The following is an 18,180-nucleotide window of genomic DNA, read 5'->3' as shown; positions in this document are numbered from 1 at the left end:
TAAAAGTCAAATGTATTTACTGCTATAAAATGATTATTTTATTTATCCTTTTATTTCTATTGTTTCCCTCATAATCTGAAGAAGTATTGTTGTGTGTGCGTGTGTGTACATATGTGTATGCATGTATACTATAACAGAGCCAGACCTTAATAGGTCCCTGAGACCTTAGCACAACTGACTCCATGATGGAAGAACCAGTCTGTAAAATTCAGCACATAGACAGCACCAAGTGCCAAAACTAAAACAAAGGCCTAATCCATCAAAATACATAGTTTTGAAGAAGTCTTTAAATGTACTAACCTTACTTCTTGGCTTCTGTAGTTTTGCTTCAGGCTATCTGTTCTAGTTAACTGAAGTATGTAAACCCAGGACATAGTTTTTGTGCTTAAAAGTTTTCTCTGAGAAAGGCTTGGGGCTACACTAGGATCCTCAAGACCCACTGTAGTTGCCAGCTGACTAATAAAGACTTGCTATTGGCTTTAACCAGAGTAGTCTTCTCTGGTGAATACCCCACAACCGTGTGTGTGTGTGTGTGTGTGTGTGTGTGTGTGTGTATTTGAAATTGAACTACTAAAGTCTATTGTCTTTAAGATTGTTTTGTCTGATATGAAAAAGGTTGAATTTTCTTTGCTTCTGCTTCTCATTGCTTTAGAATATCTGTTTCATCCTTTTAGTGTATGTATTTATTTGGTAGTGAAGTAAATTTCTTGTAGGCAAGATATTATTACATTTTTGTCTCTGTAACCATTCATTGTCTGTCTGTCTGTCTGTCTATCTATCTGCCTGCCTGCCTGTCTGTTTATCCATCTACATTCCTTTTTAGTTGTTTGTTTGTTTGTTTCCTGTGTGCTGGGATGACAGCATGTACTGTCATACCTGGATCATCTTTATTCATCATGGAAATTTAATTATAAAAAATGAGGAGGTAAAATGGAAATTATCCTGACATTATCAGCATGAATTGTATCAATTTATTTGAAATATTACGATATATTTCCATATATTGTTGAAATCTTTTATGCTAATAAAGATTTTAAACTGCTTGACATGGTGACAAAGCTAAGTACCCTGATTTTATCTTTATCATCATAATGCACATGACAAGTATGTGGGATTCAAATAACAATTATAGAAAAGATTTTTCCTTTTCCTCTTTTATATTTAATTTTATTTATATATTTATTTATTACAATTTATTCAATTTGAATCCCCACTGAAGGCCCCTCCCTTGTCTCCTCTCAGTCCTATTCACCCTCCTTCTTTTCCCCCTATGCCCTTTCCCTAGTACCCTGATAAGGGAGGACCCTCTCTCCTTCTATCTGACCTTAGCTTATCAGGTCTCATCAAGGCTGGCTGCATTCTCTTCCTCTGTGGCCTGGCAAGGCTGCAACCCCCAGGGGTAGGTGATCAAAGACCTTGTCAAAGAGTTCATGTCAGAGAAAGCCCCTGTACTCTTTACAGGGAACCCACTTTTAAACTGAGAATCCAATGGACTTCCATTGAACAGGGGCTCTAGGGGCTCTAGGGGCTCTAGGGGCTCTAGGGGCTCTGTGCATGGTCCTTAGTTGGAGCATCAGTCTCTGCAGGGCCCCTGTGCCCAGGTGTTTTGGCTCTTTTGTTCTCCTTGTGGAGTTCCTGTCCTCTCCAGATCTTTCTTTTCTTTTTTTTTTTTTCAGATCTTTCTATCTCTTTCTTCTTCCGTAAGGATTCTGCCCAAAGTTTGGCGATGAGTCTCAGTATCTCCTTCGATACCCTGCTAGGTAGTCTTTCAGAGGCCCTCTGTGGAAGTCTTCTGTCCTGTTCCTTGTCTTCTCCTACTTCCAATGTCCTGTTTAATATCCTGTTTGCCCTTCTTAATAAGGATTAAGCATCTTTCCTAGGTTCCTCCTTGTTGTTTAACTTCTTTAGAGTTATAGATTTTAGTATGTTTATCCTATATTTTATGGCTAATACCCACTTATAAGTGAGTATATATTATTTGTGTCTTTCTGCTTCTGGGTTACCTCACTCAGGATGATCTTTTCTAGTTGCCAGAATTTGCCTGCAAATTTCATGATTTCTTTGTTTTTAATTGTTGAGTAGTATTTCATTATGTAAATGTACCACAATTTCTGTATCCATTCCTCCGCTGAGGGACATCTAAGTTGTTTGCAGATTCTGGCTATTACAAATAGAGCTGCTACAAACATGGTTGAATGAGCAAATGTTCTTATTGAATGGTGGGGCATCTTTTGAGTATAGGAGTGATATAGCTGTATCTTGAGGTAGCACTATTCCTAATTTTCTGAAGAAGCACCAGATTTCCAAAGTGGTTGTACAAGGCTACATTCCCATCAGCAATGGAGGAGGGTTCCCCTTTCTCCACATCCTCTCCAGCATGTATCATTCCTTGAGTTTTTGATCTTAGTCATTCTGGTAGGTGTGAAGTGAAATCTCAGGGTTGTTTTGATTTGTATTTCCTGAATGACTGAGGATACTGAGCATTTCTTTAAGTGTTTCTCTGCCATTTGATATTCTTCTGTTGAGAATTTCCTGTTTAGCTCTGTACTCCAATTTTTAATTGGATTACTCGGTTTGTTGATGTTTAACTTCTTCAGTTCTTTATACATTCTGGATATTAGCCCTCTGTCAGATATTGGGTTGGTGAAGATCCTTTCCCAGTCTGTAGGCTGTCATTTTTATTCTGATGACAGTGTCCTTTGCTTTACAGAAGCTTTTTTGTTTCATGAGGTTCCATTTATTAATTGTTGATCTTGGAGCCTGTGCTATTGGTGTTCTGTTCAGAGAGTTGTCTCTTGTGCCGATGAGGTCAAGGCTCTTCTTTTTTTATTTTTTATTATTATCATTTATTACAATTTATTCAATTTGTATCTCTACTGTGGCTCCCTCCCACATCTCCTCCCAATCCCACCATCCCTTCCTCTTCAGAACAATGAGAATTTAATCATTATTATTTGTTGACGATTTCTTTTTGACAATTGCTCTTTATTGAGCACCAGACACCATGATGGAAGTAAAGAATAGTTTGGTGAACGAATTAGGTTCTACTATACTCACTGATAGTGTCCAGATAAAAAGTCATAAAAGACTTTTTCAGAAGTGATATTTCAGCGTTTGTTTGAAGAATGGGTGAGCAGTGTGTTGAAGATAAAGTGAAATGGAAGACGAAGAGGAAAGTTTGATTTCACTCTATGGAAAGAAGAAATGATTCACACAGTGATGTTGCTCTGGCTGTGAGACATTTCCATTAGAAAGTCTGGACTGCTTAGCACATGCTTCAAGGAGTGCTGGCAGTTAATTATCTGCCCTACTCTATCGCTTTCATCTCTCATCATTCCCTACTGTAGACTTCAGATGAAGCTCATCAACTTTTAGTTCTTCCCATGCATTCTTCTCTGCCAGCCCAAACCATTTTCAAAGGATCCTTTAAACACCACCTCCTCTGTGGAGGACGTTGGAATATTTATAGGTCCTTCCTGTTTACAGTATCTCCCCACCTGCTTCCACTCCTCTTTGGCTTTGTGATGAAAATTGTCTTCTGCTGTTTAGTTTAGTTTAGTTTCTTTGCATTCTAAGTGGATTATCCAATAGTAAGGACTTCCCTGTTACATTTTCTTTTCCTGTCCTGAAATACCAAACTTATACCTTTGTTTAATCTGTTTTGGTGTCTAAGCGACTTGGGTCAGGTTGAAACTCCTGCTTTTCTTTCTGTAAATGCTTCCCATTTGAGGGCCTTCCAAAAGTAATCATTCCTTATGTTGAAAGCTCCAATATTGAGGGTGGCCCTGAAAAATTCATCAGAGGAATGAAGTTTTTTTTGTCACTCCTGCTGTTCTGAAGGCCTTTGAGCAAATGATGGCAGATGGAGTGAGGCTATGATGACCAAATGCAATCTTAGATCTTCTCTCTGGTCTGCCTGCCGAACTTTGATGTATTGAATTCTACATTTTGGAACCAATTTCCTTTTGACGAATCCCTCCTCTCAGCCATATAGAGTGAGCTACTACATTAAGGACATTGAGATAAATGATCAGGTATGTTGGCAGGGTATTGTCCATGATGTGGGTGTTATTTTTTTTTTCTCCTATTGTCCTTGGTCCTAGAATGCTTTTGATTTTCTTACTCAAAATTGTCGGGATTGTCGGCTATGAAAGCACATGCAGAAAATTTCCCATCTTTGGGGACTTTATCCAGCAAATCATTGCAGTGAGGCCTCCGTCAAATGCAGTTTTAACATTAAGCCAAACCTCAGAAGGACAGAGTCTGGGGTAGAATGAATCACTACAGGTGGGTGAGCATCTATGGTGATGAAAAGAACTAACCTGGCTAATATAAATATGGAAACTTTCAGTTTAAATATTTTACAATTTTTTTTTATATTTCTTATTTCTTCTTTGCTTGGTTTTTTAGAAATTATGCAGAAAAGTCCTATTTTTTATTCATGCATTCTACTAACATTTGTTGAACATCTATTATATGGTAAGTGCTAAGAATAAATTGACCTCAGGACCCTAAAGGCATTGGTACTCTTTTTTCTGTGATACGTAGATGACAAATCTTTCTTACTTTGTGGACCATATATTCCCAGTCACAACTATTCCATCATTATAATTGTTGTGTTGATATTTCTCTGAACTATAACATTAGCTCTTAGGTAAATAAGATACGCTTGCTAAGGTTTAGAAAATAAACCAAATATGCAAAAAAAAAAACCCCATAAAACAAAAAACAAGCAAACAAAATACAAAGGCAACCCCCTAAGACATTAAAGATGAAATCCAAAGATGAAAAGATCTCCCATGCTCTCTGGATCAGTAGGGTTAACATAGTAAAGATGGCCATCTTACCAACAGCAATCTATAGATTGCACAGAAGAAAGGAAGAGAAAAAGTGCTGAGGCTAGGAGAGCAAATGGCCGGATGGCAGCTGATTTGGATGGTGGTCAAGGAAGCAAGAGAAATGCTTTTGGTGCAGAAGTATTAGTAGCTACCATCACTTCAGGTCCAAAAGCCTAATGGAACCACAGTTGCAATAGCTCTTGGTGGAGGCAGACATTTTTCTAGCACATAATCTCAATACTTCTTAAATGTTTCCATCACCTATCTCTACTACCTGTCAATAATTCCACTGGATTATGAATCCACGAGCATTTCCATGATTCTGTCACTCATCAATGATTGGCATTGCCATCTAAGGAACGAAACTTTTCAACATATGAAGCTTTAGAGAGCTATCTCATATCAAAATCAAAACAATGAGAAAGACTATTTGAGTTTTAAAGCTATTTAATAGCTCCACGTGTGTGCAAATTTCTAGAGCCTCAGTTACTATTCTTTTTTTGTCTAATTGAGGTAATAAAAAGATCCAAGTCACTACTTTTAGAGAACACAGCTTAGGGATTGATTAATTTCAATATTGAACAGCCTTGAAGCTTACTTAGAATTTTATTTTGTTGTTGTTTTACCTTATTCCCATTCCCCACTGATTCCTGGAATAAAATATTTTATGACTCACTTCTAATTCCACTTCAGGATCCTCATTAGTTGATGACCTCAGATGCTGTGGACTTTTACCTTGACCCTACCTTGTCCTTCCAATGGCATCTGCCTACTTTGCATTTCTGCTAGTCTTGCTTGTACTTTAGTATTTATACAGGAATCTTTGCCTCTCTAACAGGGAGGGATTGAGGGTCTGTATCCCACTTTGCTTTCCTTGAAGCCTTTTCTGCAATGCTTTTAATTAATACACGGTCAATTAAGAGATTCCCGGGTAGAATAAAGCATCAAATTTCCTGCAACACAGAGATACTATAAACAGTGGGCAATTTTGTTTCACACAGCCATACATTTTCTTTTTTTTCTGGAAATGCATATCATCAGCTTCTGACTTCCATTGTGCTCTGGTTCTGATAACCAGGGAACAATTGAAAACAGACTTCCTGGAGAAAAAAAAATCCACAATCTCTGCATTCTAAATACTGGAAGGGGTTTACCTGTGGGGCATACAAGCCACAATTTGCATCTTGGTTTATGTGAAAGATGGAAAGCCCAAGTATATGAGCAGGTCTGCTGACACAGCAGGGACTCTGGAAGCAGCACAGGGAGCCAGTTTGGGGGCTGAGGGCCATGATGAAGAAATTAATAATCCACTTATTATTCAGAACAGTGAATGGCTGCAGGCTATTGGCAAGCGGTTTAGCAATTATCTGATTAACTGCTAATGTTTTACCAGGAAACCTCTTCAAGAATACACTTTTTGTGTGAAATGACACACGATTGTAAGGAGATGGTACTTTGTGCAAAAAGCTGAGTTGCAGGTAGGTGGGATACAGGGAGACCCTCGTGGGCCGTCACTCTTTCAAAGCTGGAAGCAAATGGCCCTTTTTGTGGCTGTTATAACTCTTCCTGGAAATATCAGCTTCTCTATAGCATCATAACTCAAATTTAATATGAGAACTGACATTGTTTTCTTTCTCATGTTGAGATCTTGCTTAGAACTGAAAGGCTAGGCATCATCTTATCAGTGGGAATTTAGAAAATGGCCTTGTAGCTTTCTCCTGGTGACACCCAAGATGGAGCAGGGCCAGCATATCTCTAGCATTGCTTCATGCAGCAGTCTATCAGCCTCTGCTGCGTCATGTAGTCACTTATAAGAAATCACCTCCATTTTAAAGCCAAATGGCAACATGATGACACACAAGTCCTCTACCCCATTGTTGCTTTTCTTTAGGCCATTGATCTCCAAGTAGTGACCCCAAACTTTCCAAAGCCTACAGTGCCTTGAGGACTTGATTGAAATTCATCAAGATAGACTGGATGGCTTGATAGGAAGGTACGCTTTCCAACATTTAAAAATAAATCCAGCTCTCAACTGTATAAAAATAAATGTGAAAGCACTTATTTCTGACTGGCAATGATCACTAGAGTCATATCTACAAATGGCAGCCTTTACTGGTGTTCCCAGTGCCTCAAGACTCTCTAGGATTTCTCTGTAATGATGTTCCAAAGCTGTTTCTCATTTCTAATGATAATATCCTAGACTATTCTCTGCAAATTCTATTCTATCTTTCAATCCCTAGCTGTAGGTTTCTTCTATCCTATTCTGCAATTTGTAGGGGGAAATTGATTTCTCAAATGCAAACATTTGAAATAAATTTTCAGCAGGATAATCACTGTTGGCAGTATCAGGCCAAGGTTCACCAGGGCCTTCACATTAAACCCTTTCACTTTGTCACAGTTCATGAAACAAAGGTACACAGAAAGCAAAGGTTTCTGCCACTGAAAAAGGCATTTAAATGAAAAAAATCAGATCCTCTGTAGACATATTACAGTAGCTTTATTTCCAAAATTGGTTAATGGAAAGTCTTTTATGAGGATATCAATTACAACACTACTAAAAAGTCAATTATATAGTAATTGGAGGATAAAATAATGGATTTACTCTAGGTAAATTCAAAGTCATATTTGAAATGTAGCCTTCATTATAACAGCCCTGATGTATGAAATTAATTTTATCTATATAATGGTATTCATTAAATGCAAAGGTTTAATGATAAATGTCTTGTACAAATGTAAAAAGTACAGTAGGAAAATAAAGATGAGGTTGAGTTTTTCACTGAGTACTGTTTTTTCAATTGCTAACCCCATTTACTAATTAACTCCTCTTGATCAGTCATTTAAAATGAATATGATTATTAAGCTAGGAACTTATATGTTCTCGATCAAGTAGATCATGGACAAAAACAAGATTTTTGACTTTGTTAATATTCAAAGCTTCTTTCAGCCCTAGACTGTCTTCACTGAGAACAGTCACAAGCTACTCTTAGCTGAGAAGCTGCATTGTGTGGAAATCATTCCCATCATTCTAGCCCGGCTCTACTTTTCCTTCTCTGTGTAAGCAACCCGCCATCTTCCAGGGGGAGTAGTAAGCTTATGGGGCCAACAGCAAAGCTCTTCGGGGGATGGTATCATGCAACATTTTAGAGAGAACACAGTCATGCTCTTGGCCCCTTGTCTGAAGGGTATCTCTGGATAATCAGGAAGGGATTGGAAGGACATTCTCCAGAGCTTGCAAGACTTGACTAATACCACAGTGTGTCCTCTGAGAAGTCATCCTCTCTTCTGCATCCTTAGTTCTTTTTTATTACCTTCTGAAACAGAACTTTAAATATACTAAATTAATTAATTTTACATAAACCCAACTTTGATATCCACTTGGAGTTTCATTTTATTATTTCTCATGAAACTAATTACTGACTGGATGCCTAATATCTCGTACTCTGTTTTCTTTGGGAAGATTTGAAATGAACTTACTGATATAAATTATTATTCTTATTTATTACAGGTACTATGTAATTTATTGATCTTCAAAAGAGTGCTGAAAAATTTGGGTGTTAATTGGTACCCTTATTAGTTTTAATTGTCAACCTGACACAGCCTTAGAGTCATTTGAGAGGAAAATCTTTATTGAGGAACTGCCTAGGTCAGACTGACTTATGGACATGTCTGTGGGAGACTGTGTTTATTATTAATTGATGCAAGAGGACCAAGGCACCATCCCCAGGCAGGTAGACCAGGGTTGTAGAAGAAGGCTTGGTCAGCTTGAGCTTAAGTGAGTAAGCCAGCTAGGAAACAGCCTCTTCCAAGGTTCCTGAGGTACTCTCTTGACTGTGAATGGCTTCCTTCATTGGAGGTAATAGCTGGTGAAATAGCAAGCACACATATCTTGAGTTCCTGCTCTGACTTCCCTCAATGATGGACTATGATCCTGTAAGATGAAATAATCCCCTCATCTCCTCAAGTTGCCTTTGTTTAGAGTGTTTTGTATCAGTAATAAAGTGAAGAAAGAACTATGAACTACCAGTTTCTAATATCTAAGCCACAATTTTTGTTCCAATGCATGAGATGTACAACATCATATTGGGTCCCTTCTAGGTTGTAAGTGAGTTCTTGCAGGAGATTTTATTAATTGCTGTCATTTCGAGCTTTTGATTCCAAGAGATTACTTTGCATATGGCAGGAAGCATCAGGTGTTTTTTGAATTGAATAAAAAATTTCAGATCAAGAATTGGGCTTGAATTCTTGCCGCTATATGAGTTTGTGAGTCTGAGCATTGAGCCTCTGCCTAATGTAATGGCTAAGAAACAGACAAGAAGAAAGTCTATGTGTGGAGCAGTAGAGCTGGGCTCAGTGGGGCATAGTGGTCAGGGGCTAGAATGTCTAAAGACACCTGTGTTGGTTTGTTTCCTAGAGCTGTGATAAAATATTAACCAAAAACAACTTATGGAAGAAAGGAATTATTTTGATAAACAGGTTGTATTTCATCATTAACTCAAGCCAAGACAGGAACTGAAGCTGAGGCCATGGTTGCGTTGCTTATTGACTTGTTCTCCATGGCCTACTCAGTTTTTTTCTTATGCATTTGAAGACCACCCACCGATGGGTAGCACCGGTCACAGTGGGACGGACTCTTCCACATCAATCATAATCAGGAAAGTGCCTCACAAATGGAGGCATTTTTTTTTTCAATGCAGTTTATTCAGGAACCTTGAACAATCTTCTGACCCTGGGGAAAGCCAGCCCACAGCTTAAATAGCCTCTGGGTAGCCAACCCCAGCGTGCCACGTGGGCAATGCAGATAGGTCCACATACATGGAAGCAAGCCAGATCCTCAGCCTTAGCCAAATGTGGAGTTGTTCGTGACAGAGAACACTCACCATTGGGAAGGTAGAGGGCGGAAACCAGCTCCATCTTTAAGGCGCGGCATTACGCAGCTCTCTGCAGTTCCCCCTTTTTGTTTTAGATGCATCAGGCAAGAGTAGAGGTCTGATCTCTGATATTAGAAATAAATTGGGACTTTTACAGATGTTCATTTAGGTGTCATCCACCCAAAGAGCATCAGACCCATCCAATACCTTTTTCTCAGAGGCGGGACCTGGGGCATCAACCCACATGCAATCAGACATGCTCTTCTCTGGGTCCAAAGCGGCTGACCCTGAGTGCATCCTGAGCATAACATTTTAGCTTTTTATGGTATCCAACCATGCTTGGGGAGACTGTCCTGCTTCAATGGCTGTAAAGGCCTGAATGGTCATGGCTGCATTATGCTGTTGTGAGACTCTAATCTTGCATATATACCACAGGCAAACCAAGGAGACCAACACCAGAAGGCCTGCTAACGCTCCCATGCCCGCCCATTCCTTCAGATGATTCATGGCTGCAGCAATCCATGTTGATAATCCTGTGGCTAGTCCTGCGTCCACTCTGGTAGAATTTACCGTGACAATGGGCACTCTCAGCTGCTCCATCATAGTATCGAATTCTCCAGTCCAATTACCTAAAATATAGCTCGACGATTGTTTAGACAGATTTGCAGCACAGGGAAAATTCTCATGTTGTCTTACTTGAGGCTTCCTTTTCCCAGGTAATAGTCTTTTGTGACAAATTGGCAACAACACCCCCCCCAACAACAACAACAACAAAAACCCAAACCCAAACTAAGTACAGCATGTATTAGTCAACTTGCAAACACATGGAGGATATAGGTTGATATCCCAAATGGAATTACTGAATCCTGAGAAATGTTTATTGGTTGCTTTATATCTGATGATTACTTTCATGTTAAATCATCTTAGTTTTGAAGATAAAATGATTACTTTTAGTGACAATTTGCAGTTTTCAAGAACAATAGTAAGGTAAAATTTCATTTTTTTTTTCAAGAAAGAAATATATTCATACTGAAAAACTTTCGGAACTAGGGTCTTAACTGCTTTCCGTATTGCTGCTACAAAATTCCTGCTGAAGAGAAACCTAAGAAAAAGTACTCTGTTTCAGCCCATGGCCTGACAGTGTAGTTCATTATCCAGAAAGTCGTGCCGGCAGAAAGGCTTGGTGGCTGGTTACAGTAAGAAGCAGGAAGAGGGAGAAGAATGCTGATGCCCAGCTAGTGTTCTCTTCTTTAACCCTTCTGCCCACGTGATGCCACTTACTGCATTTAGAGTAAGTCTTCTCCCCTTAGTTAATGGAATCTAGTTAATTACTCACATACACACCTAGAGGCTTGTCTCCTTGCTGGTTCGAGAGCCTGCCACATTGGGAATATTAACTGTACACTTGGAGACTGTGATTAATATACCAGGTGGTCAGTCATGAAATGCACACATTTACATATATGCATTTTCTGCTGTTTAGTGATTTGAGGGTTCTCTGATCGTACACCTTACACCTCTAAATTTTTCTCATTTGTAAAGGTGATGACATAAATCCATGGCACAGCAATCACTTTTAAAATGCAATGTCTCATCCAAGTTGTGTTTCAGACTGATGACATTTTGAGACACTCTGAGGCCAATACGGGAATTCATTCACCTACTTCCCATACAATTTTTTTCAAATAACCTATAAAAGATGGTATTCTGCACAGAGCTAGTGTGAAGGAGTTAGGCTGTGTACTGTATACACCAATGCCAAAATATTGTATCTATCTGTGGCAATGATTTGAACTCTTCTTTCTCTCTGCCAACCTGACAAACAGACTTAACCCTGTATTTACCTGTCCTGTGAGTCTTTCTATATTTGCCCATGTTTGTGTATAAGTTTCGTGCTTCCAAAGAGCAGAAGGTTTTCAATATTGAATCCTAATGAATCCAGGTGATAATGGAAATTGGCTTTAGTATGTTGTATAGAACTCTATAAATAGTTAATTCATGGTTATAAAATTCACATTTGGTACTAGAGAGAACATGCTAATTGTTTTCTGGGCTTCTATCCAATCTTTCAATGTGGTAGGCATTTGGTTATAAAGGTATGTATAGAAAGTCTGGGGTTTGCTGCTACTGATTTTGTGAAACAGTATTACAGTGATAAATCATTTATTATAGAGTTTTTAATTCAACAAAATTAGACATGCACCTACAATTTAAAAGTTCAAAGACAATATTTTAAAGTGGAGTTGAGAGATAAGGATAAAATGTGCTGAAATAAATTGAATAATAATCAAATATACTTGAATAATAAGAAAATGCACCTACAGCGCGGCCCAATCATGTGGTTGGAGACCCAGGTGCAGCAAAGTATCTTTAACCTTCCCTTATTTAGAGAGCCACAAAAATAAAAATCCATATTGAGTCAGGTCTTCTAGGTGCTGAAAACAAGCTGTGAAAAATAATCAAATTAAAATTTCAGAATTCAGAGATCCAGAAGAAAGGAAATCAACAAATGTAAAAGCAAATATTTAATATTCCCAAGTTGATATGGCTATGATTCAAAATAAATCATTGTAATAAGGGTCAATTATGATACATGGATGTCAGTGTCAGCAGGTGGTGACATCAGTGACATAAAGGAAATACAGGAGTGTTGGCAGCAGGTGCCTGAAAAAGAGTGCTGGGCAGAGGAGCAAGTGCAAAGGCCCTGAGCTAGGACTGTTGTGGTTTCCCAGAGAGGTGCAAAGCGAAGTCATGAGTTGATGGAGAGAACAAGAAGTGCAAGATGCTAGAGGAGTGGAAAGGTGTGAGCTGGTGTTTTAAGATCTTTGGCTAAATAGTAGGAGCCATAGGTTCAGGAAGGGTACCCCAAATCTTTGAGATGGTATACCAGAAGTTTCCTTAGGTATCATCCCTGCATGGGTAGGGAACAGGTAGAATACAGGATGTATCTTGGTATGTTTTTAGAGGTGATAGAAATGTGGAGTGACAAGCGTGTATAAGGTATAAGAGCAGGGAAGAAAAGCTGATGCAAGACATTTTTGCATTGCAAGGTCTGGTCATCGATAACCAGTGTTTCCCGTCCCCACTGGTAAAGTTGTGGATGCCATAGTTCCATATGTAGTTGGCTACTTGTCTTGGGTTAGCGACTACAGGCAGATCCCACAGCATAATTCATTTCATGTGGTTTATTAAGAGGATCAGAGCTGAGCTGGTGTGGCACAAAGTGCATCATGGCAGGAAGGAGACAACAGCATCTCTAGGCAATTTTCCCAGATGGCGTACATGTTATTTGATTTCCCAAGAAAACTCAGGGTTGCCTGGACCCTGTTCTAGAACTTTCATACACTGTGCTCAGCAATCCTGAGTTTAAAACCTTTCCCAAGGCCAGGGCCTTTCTCAGCCCTTGACTTTTCTCTGCCTGTTAACCAAGTGGGCTGCAGTCACAAAAATTCACCATGTTTGACGTAGAAGCACACATACAATGCTAATGAAGGGTCAGAGCAATGTTTGTAGAGCACACTGCTCCTTCTATCTAGCAGTGAATACTGTCATTTCCATACAGAGCCATTTTTGTTTATATTGCCTGTCTCTGTGATCTCTCTATAGCCTGTTTACTTTTATCTATCTCCTTTAATAAATTTAAGCATTATAATCAACTTCAAAGTTTTTACTGAAATCTCTTAATTATTTTTCTCTCTACCATTGTTAGCCCTATCATTTCATTTTAGAATCAGAAGAAAAATACTCTCAAAAAACAAAGAATATTATTATCCATTCTTAGCTTGACACAATTCAAATTCTACATCAAGCCCTTCAAGCTTCACCTCTATTTTATTCATTTCTTTACCATTTTCTTCAATAAGGTTTTGTATACGTTGGTATAATGTTCTTGTGGAATGTACATAACTTACCCTTGTTCATTCAAATGCTGATTTCGCTACCCTACTATCTGGTTTCAATCTGGACATTGCATTGTGATGTTTATTCTAAGCATCAACTGTCTCAAGTTTGTATAAAGATGCTACCACGTATTCTCTGTATTGTCAATAAAACAACCAACCATGTGCCTTAGTTGCACCACTGGAGATATATTGCAACACTGAAATCTTTTATCATTTGTATGCATTGCAGCTTTGTGGAACTATTGATTACTTTTCCTTCTGCGCTTGCATATCTATTTCAGATACTATAAGAGTTCTCAAGAATGAGGCTTCCAGGTCAGTAACAACTGATGACCTCCTGCCCCATATCCAAAATGTGTGCTATCTTCAGCAATAGGATCTTCTCTTCAAGATTTGTGAGGCAACCAAGAGTAACAGGAATAGCCTATGATATGTTGGAAGTCCCTTTAATTCCTTGACCAACAGGTAACTATAAATGGGAGTTTCCCTGTCCTCTCAAGCTCTTACTATTTCCCACTTCTTACATAAAATTCCATTCACTCTGCCCAACTGTTGGCCATCAGGCTCAGCATCTGCTTTGATAGTCTGCAGGGCAGAGGCTTTCAGAGGCCCTCTGTGGTAGGTTCCTAGTTTGTTTCCTGATTTCTTCTTCTGGCTTTCAGAAGCCCTCTGTAGAAGGTTCCTAGGTTGTTTCCTGTTTTCTTCTTCTTCTGATGTCCATCCTCTTTGCCTTTCAGGATGGGGATTGACCGTTTTAGTTAGGGTCCTCTCTCTGGCTTAGTTTCTTTAGATGCACAGATTTTAGTGGGTTTGTCCTATGTTGTATGTCTATATGAGTGAGTATATACTGTGTGTTCATTGAAGATAGCAATCAGCTTTCTACTTAAACCTAAGACCTGATCAATATAAGAAAATTAATGCCCGGTGCTGTAAATCTAGTAAACCACCCATAACTGTTGAGACCATACAACCTAGAAGATGATCTACTTTCATTTTCCCAAACCAATATAATTTCTAATTGTTTTTAAATACCTATCCTTAAACCCACAGATGAATATATCTTTACTTTTTCATGAAAACATTTTTAAAGTTGATGGAGATGATTACAGCAGCAACTGACCATGCAGAAAACAGCTCCCCCTGATACCTACAACACAACTCCTAAATCTAAGGATCAGATAATATCACAGAAGATAGAATGTAAAGGAGTGTAATAACCGAAATACTTCAATATATAACAGAAAAGTTACACTCATGAAATCTCAACATTATAGCTGCCTAAACAAAATCTATACAATTACACACTCATGAAAATGCTAATTAGAATGGATCAAGTCCCCTAGTGAAGAGATTAAAGCAATAAATGATTGCTGAGAGAGGAAGAACACTGTTTCTCGGGAATTAATCTATGTCCTGATAGGTTATCCAATTCCAAGAAGTCAACCCTAAACAAAAATTCTAAATGTGTGTGTATGTTTCTGTTTACAAAAGAGAGAGAGAAAGAGAGAAAGCTGGAAATGATGTCAAACATAGTACTCATCTATGAAATTTGCAAAAATTAATTTAAAAATATCTGGGGGACTGATCTTTGTAATTAAACAAAAACTGTTCAAAATAAATAATATATTTGATTATAAAAAAAAAACAACCAACCATAATGCTGAGCAATGGAGAGAATAGAGTGAGACATCCTGGTTGGGAGGGGAGGAGAAAGCAGTGAGTGGGAGGAGTAGGAGAGCAGAGATTAGGAAGGAGAGCTCTTGGAACCAGAAGGAGAGATGAACAGAAACTAGGATATGACTAAAAGCAAGTATAATGTTGGAAATCCTGAATGGGAGGAAGCTATGTGGGCTGGGAGGTTTAGGATGGAGTAAACATTGCCCAGCATTGTGCTCTAGGTTAACTAAGTACATCCTAGATTCTGTGTGGTGATTTGGGAGTACAGCTGGTTTAGGGATAAATCAAATATAAATGTTGATAATCAACAAGTTTGAGTTCACTGAACATGTCAAGCTGCTTTTTGAAAACCCAGTTTTTCTTGGCTTGGAGGTTTCCTCCTATCCATTCTAATACAGACACTCAGCAATTGCTGTAATTCCAATGGTATCACTATCATACTGCGCACAATCAGTTCCCAGTACTATAATCATCTTCCCATGTTTTTGTTTTAATCTCAGCATATGCTTACTTTTTCTTATAGCATTGTAAGATCTCTTAATTACTTTTTTATTTATTGGTATCTTTTCTCCACTGCAGCACAGCCTTGTGCGGATGGTGACTAGGTATCACTGTGCTTCTTATGGTACTTGGCACACAGTAGGCACTCAGTGATTAGTTCTCGGACTAGTGCACTAATTTCTAGGTGGGCTGGCTGCTATTTTTCCTTGTGCTCAGCATAGTTAAGTAGGAAGATGGACTTCCTGTTAGATGCTCCTACTATACATTAATCTTTTCTGAAATTGGTTAAGCCTGAGGTATAAATTTTCATGACTTTTGGAGGTACAAAACACGAAACCCACAGCTACTGTGACCTCTGCATAACTGACCATGAAATGAAATGGCTGTGGATGTTGGAGGATTGTGATACATTTTACTTTTGTGCTGAATATGTAATCATAACTCAGTGAACAGTGTTGGGGGTTGTTACAATAAAAGTCAGTTATATGTTCGCATATATGCTTCACAGTATTAATAGCTTTATGATATGTGTTTCCTGGTGTTTTGCATATGGCTTAAAACCTGGGAATTTTCAAGTACAAAGCATAACTTTTGTATTCTGAGATCATATATGATGCTTAGTGAAAACTGATTCAGGAAAAATCAGTTTACTCATATTCATTAAGATACTTTTTCTAGAGATGGCTGACTAACAATGCAAGTAGCCCAAATATTTTAAGATATGACAAGTTTAAATAATTATAAACATTGCCTTTATTCTTAAAACAAACAAACAAACAAACAAAAAACAGCAGGCTTGAGTGAAACTCAAAAATTCTTGAGTGAAACTCCTACATGTCATCCCTAAAGACGAATGAGTTGTATCTATTCTCTTACATAGAATGTATATTTGCCAGTAGCTTCAGTATAGATTATTTGTAAAATATGATTTTACTTTAAACATCCAGAGGAAACATTGATTCCTCATTTTTCATTTCCTGCTTGTGAAGCTGATTGATTTCTAAATTACTCTGCTACCATGATCCAATTTAGGATTTAAAATCCCACAATGACAAGGATTTCATGTTATGAGGAAATTTTAATGCTCAGTGCCCAAGTCACTTTTTTATTATTAAACTAAACACTTGGGGAGACCATGAACTCTTTTCACTGCCAGAAAACCATTGGTGCATTGCAGCTGCACTCAATCTAGCTGTGATCTGACCTTGCATGAAATTTCGAGAATCTTGGCTTTTGATATGGAAGCAATATGTTTGTTTATGACTCTGTAGGCAAGGCAGAGGCCCAGAGGTCCTGTTCACTTCTATTTTGAACTTTTGAGGCTCCAATAGCATTAACACCTGTAAGAAGCTGACATCAATGAAAAATGCCCACAAATTTCACTGAGCAAGCAGTTAAGAAACAAACAAACAAACAACACTTTGCTGAATATAATTTAAAGAAAATAAAATTCACTCATTGAAAGTGTACAATGATTTGTAATATAAACCAGCTTTAGAGAACTTTTTACAAGACCCTTTTTTCCATTTATACTTAATCTCACTTCCTACCTCCAGACAGCCAATTGTTAATTTACTTTCTGTAAATTTTGGCTTTCTGGACATTTATTATACAGAAATTCATGTCATATGTCATATGTCATTTTGTATCTAACTGTTTAAATTTGCATCATGTTTCTGAGGCTACTTATAGTATAGCATGTATCAATGTTTTCTAAAATAATTGGTTTATTTTTATGTGTGTATCTGTGTGACTGTGTATATGTGCATGTGAGTGTGCGTGTGTATATCACTTGCAGGTAATAGCCTGCAGAGGTTAGAGGAAGGGGTCAGAGCCCCCTGGAACTGGACTTATACCAGTTGTGAGCCAACATGTGGATGCCAGCAACTGAACTCAGGTCCTCTGAAAGAGCAGCAGGTGATATTTAATGCTGAGCCTTCTCCCTAGCTCTAAGTACTCTGATTTGGTTGCTGAATAGCATTCCACAGTATAGACAGCCACAGAAAAGTTAATGAGTTCTTGGGTTGTTTCCAAGTTGAAGATTCTGTGAATTGTGTTGTTATGAACATTTGTATATAAATCTGTGGGGACTTATGCCTTCATTCTCTTGAGCATATAGCTAAGAATGGGTCATATACTAGATGCTTTTAGATATTAAAGGAAAACAAATAGAGGATTTTCTGTGGCAAGCTGAAGTATTTACAAAGATAAATGTGAGATGAAAATCTTTAAGAAGCTTATGATTGAAACATGCCTATAATCTTAGTACTTGAAAGCTGAGGCAGGAGGATTACCTTAAATTCTAGGTTAGCCTGGGCAAAACAAAGAAACAAAAAAATTATAAGATTACTTTATATCACTAGATTACGAGACAGTATGCAAATACAGTAAGAG

This window comes from Meriones unguiculatus, chromosome 12, assembly GCF_030254825.1.
Source record: "Meriones unguiculatus strain TT.TT164.6M chromosome 12, Bangor_MerUng_6.1, whole genome shotgun sequence".
Classification (NCBI taxonomy): Eukaryota; Metazoa; Chordata; class Mammalia; order Rodentia; family Muridae; genus Meriones; species Meriones unguiculatus.
This window is presented reverse-complemented; position numbering follows the sequence as displayed.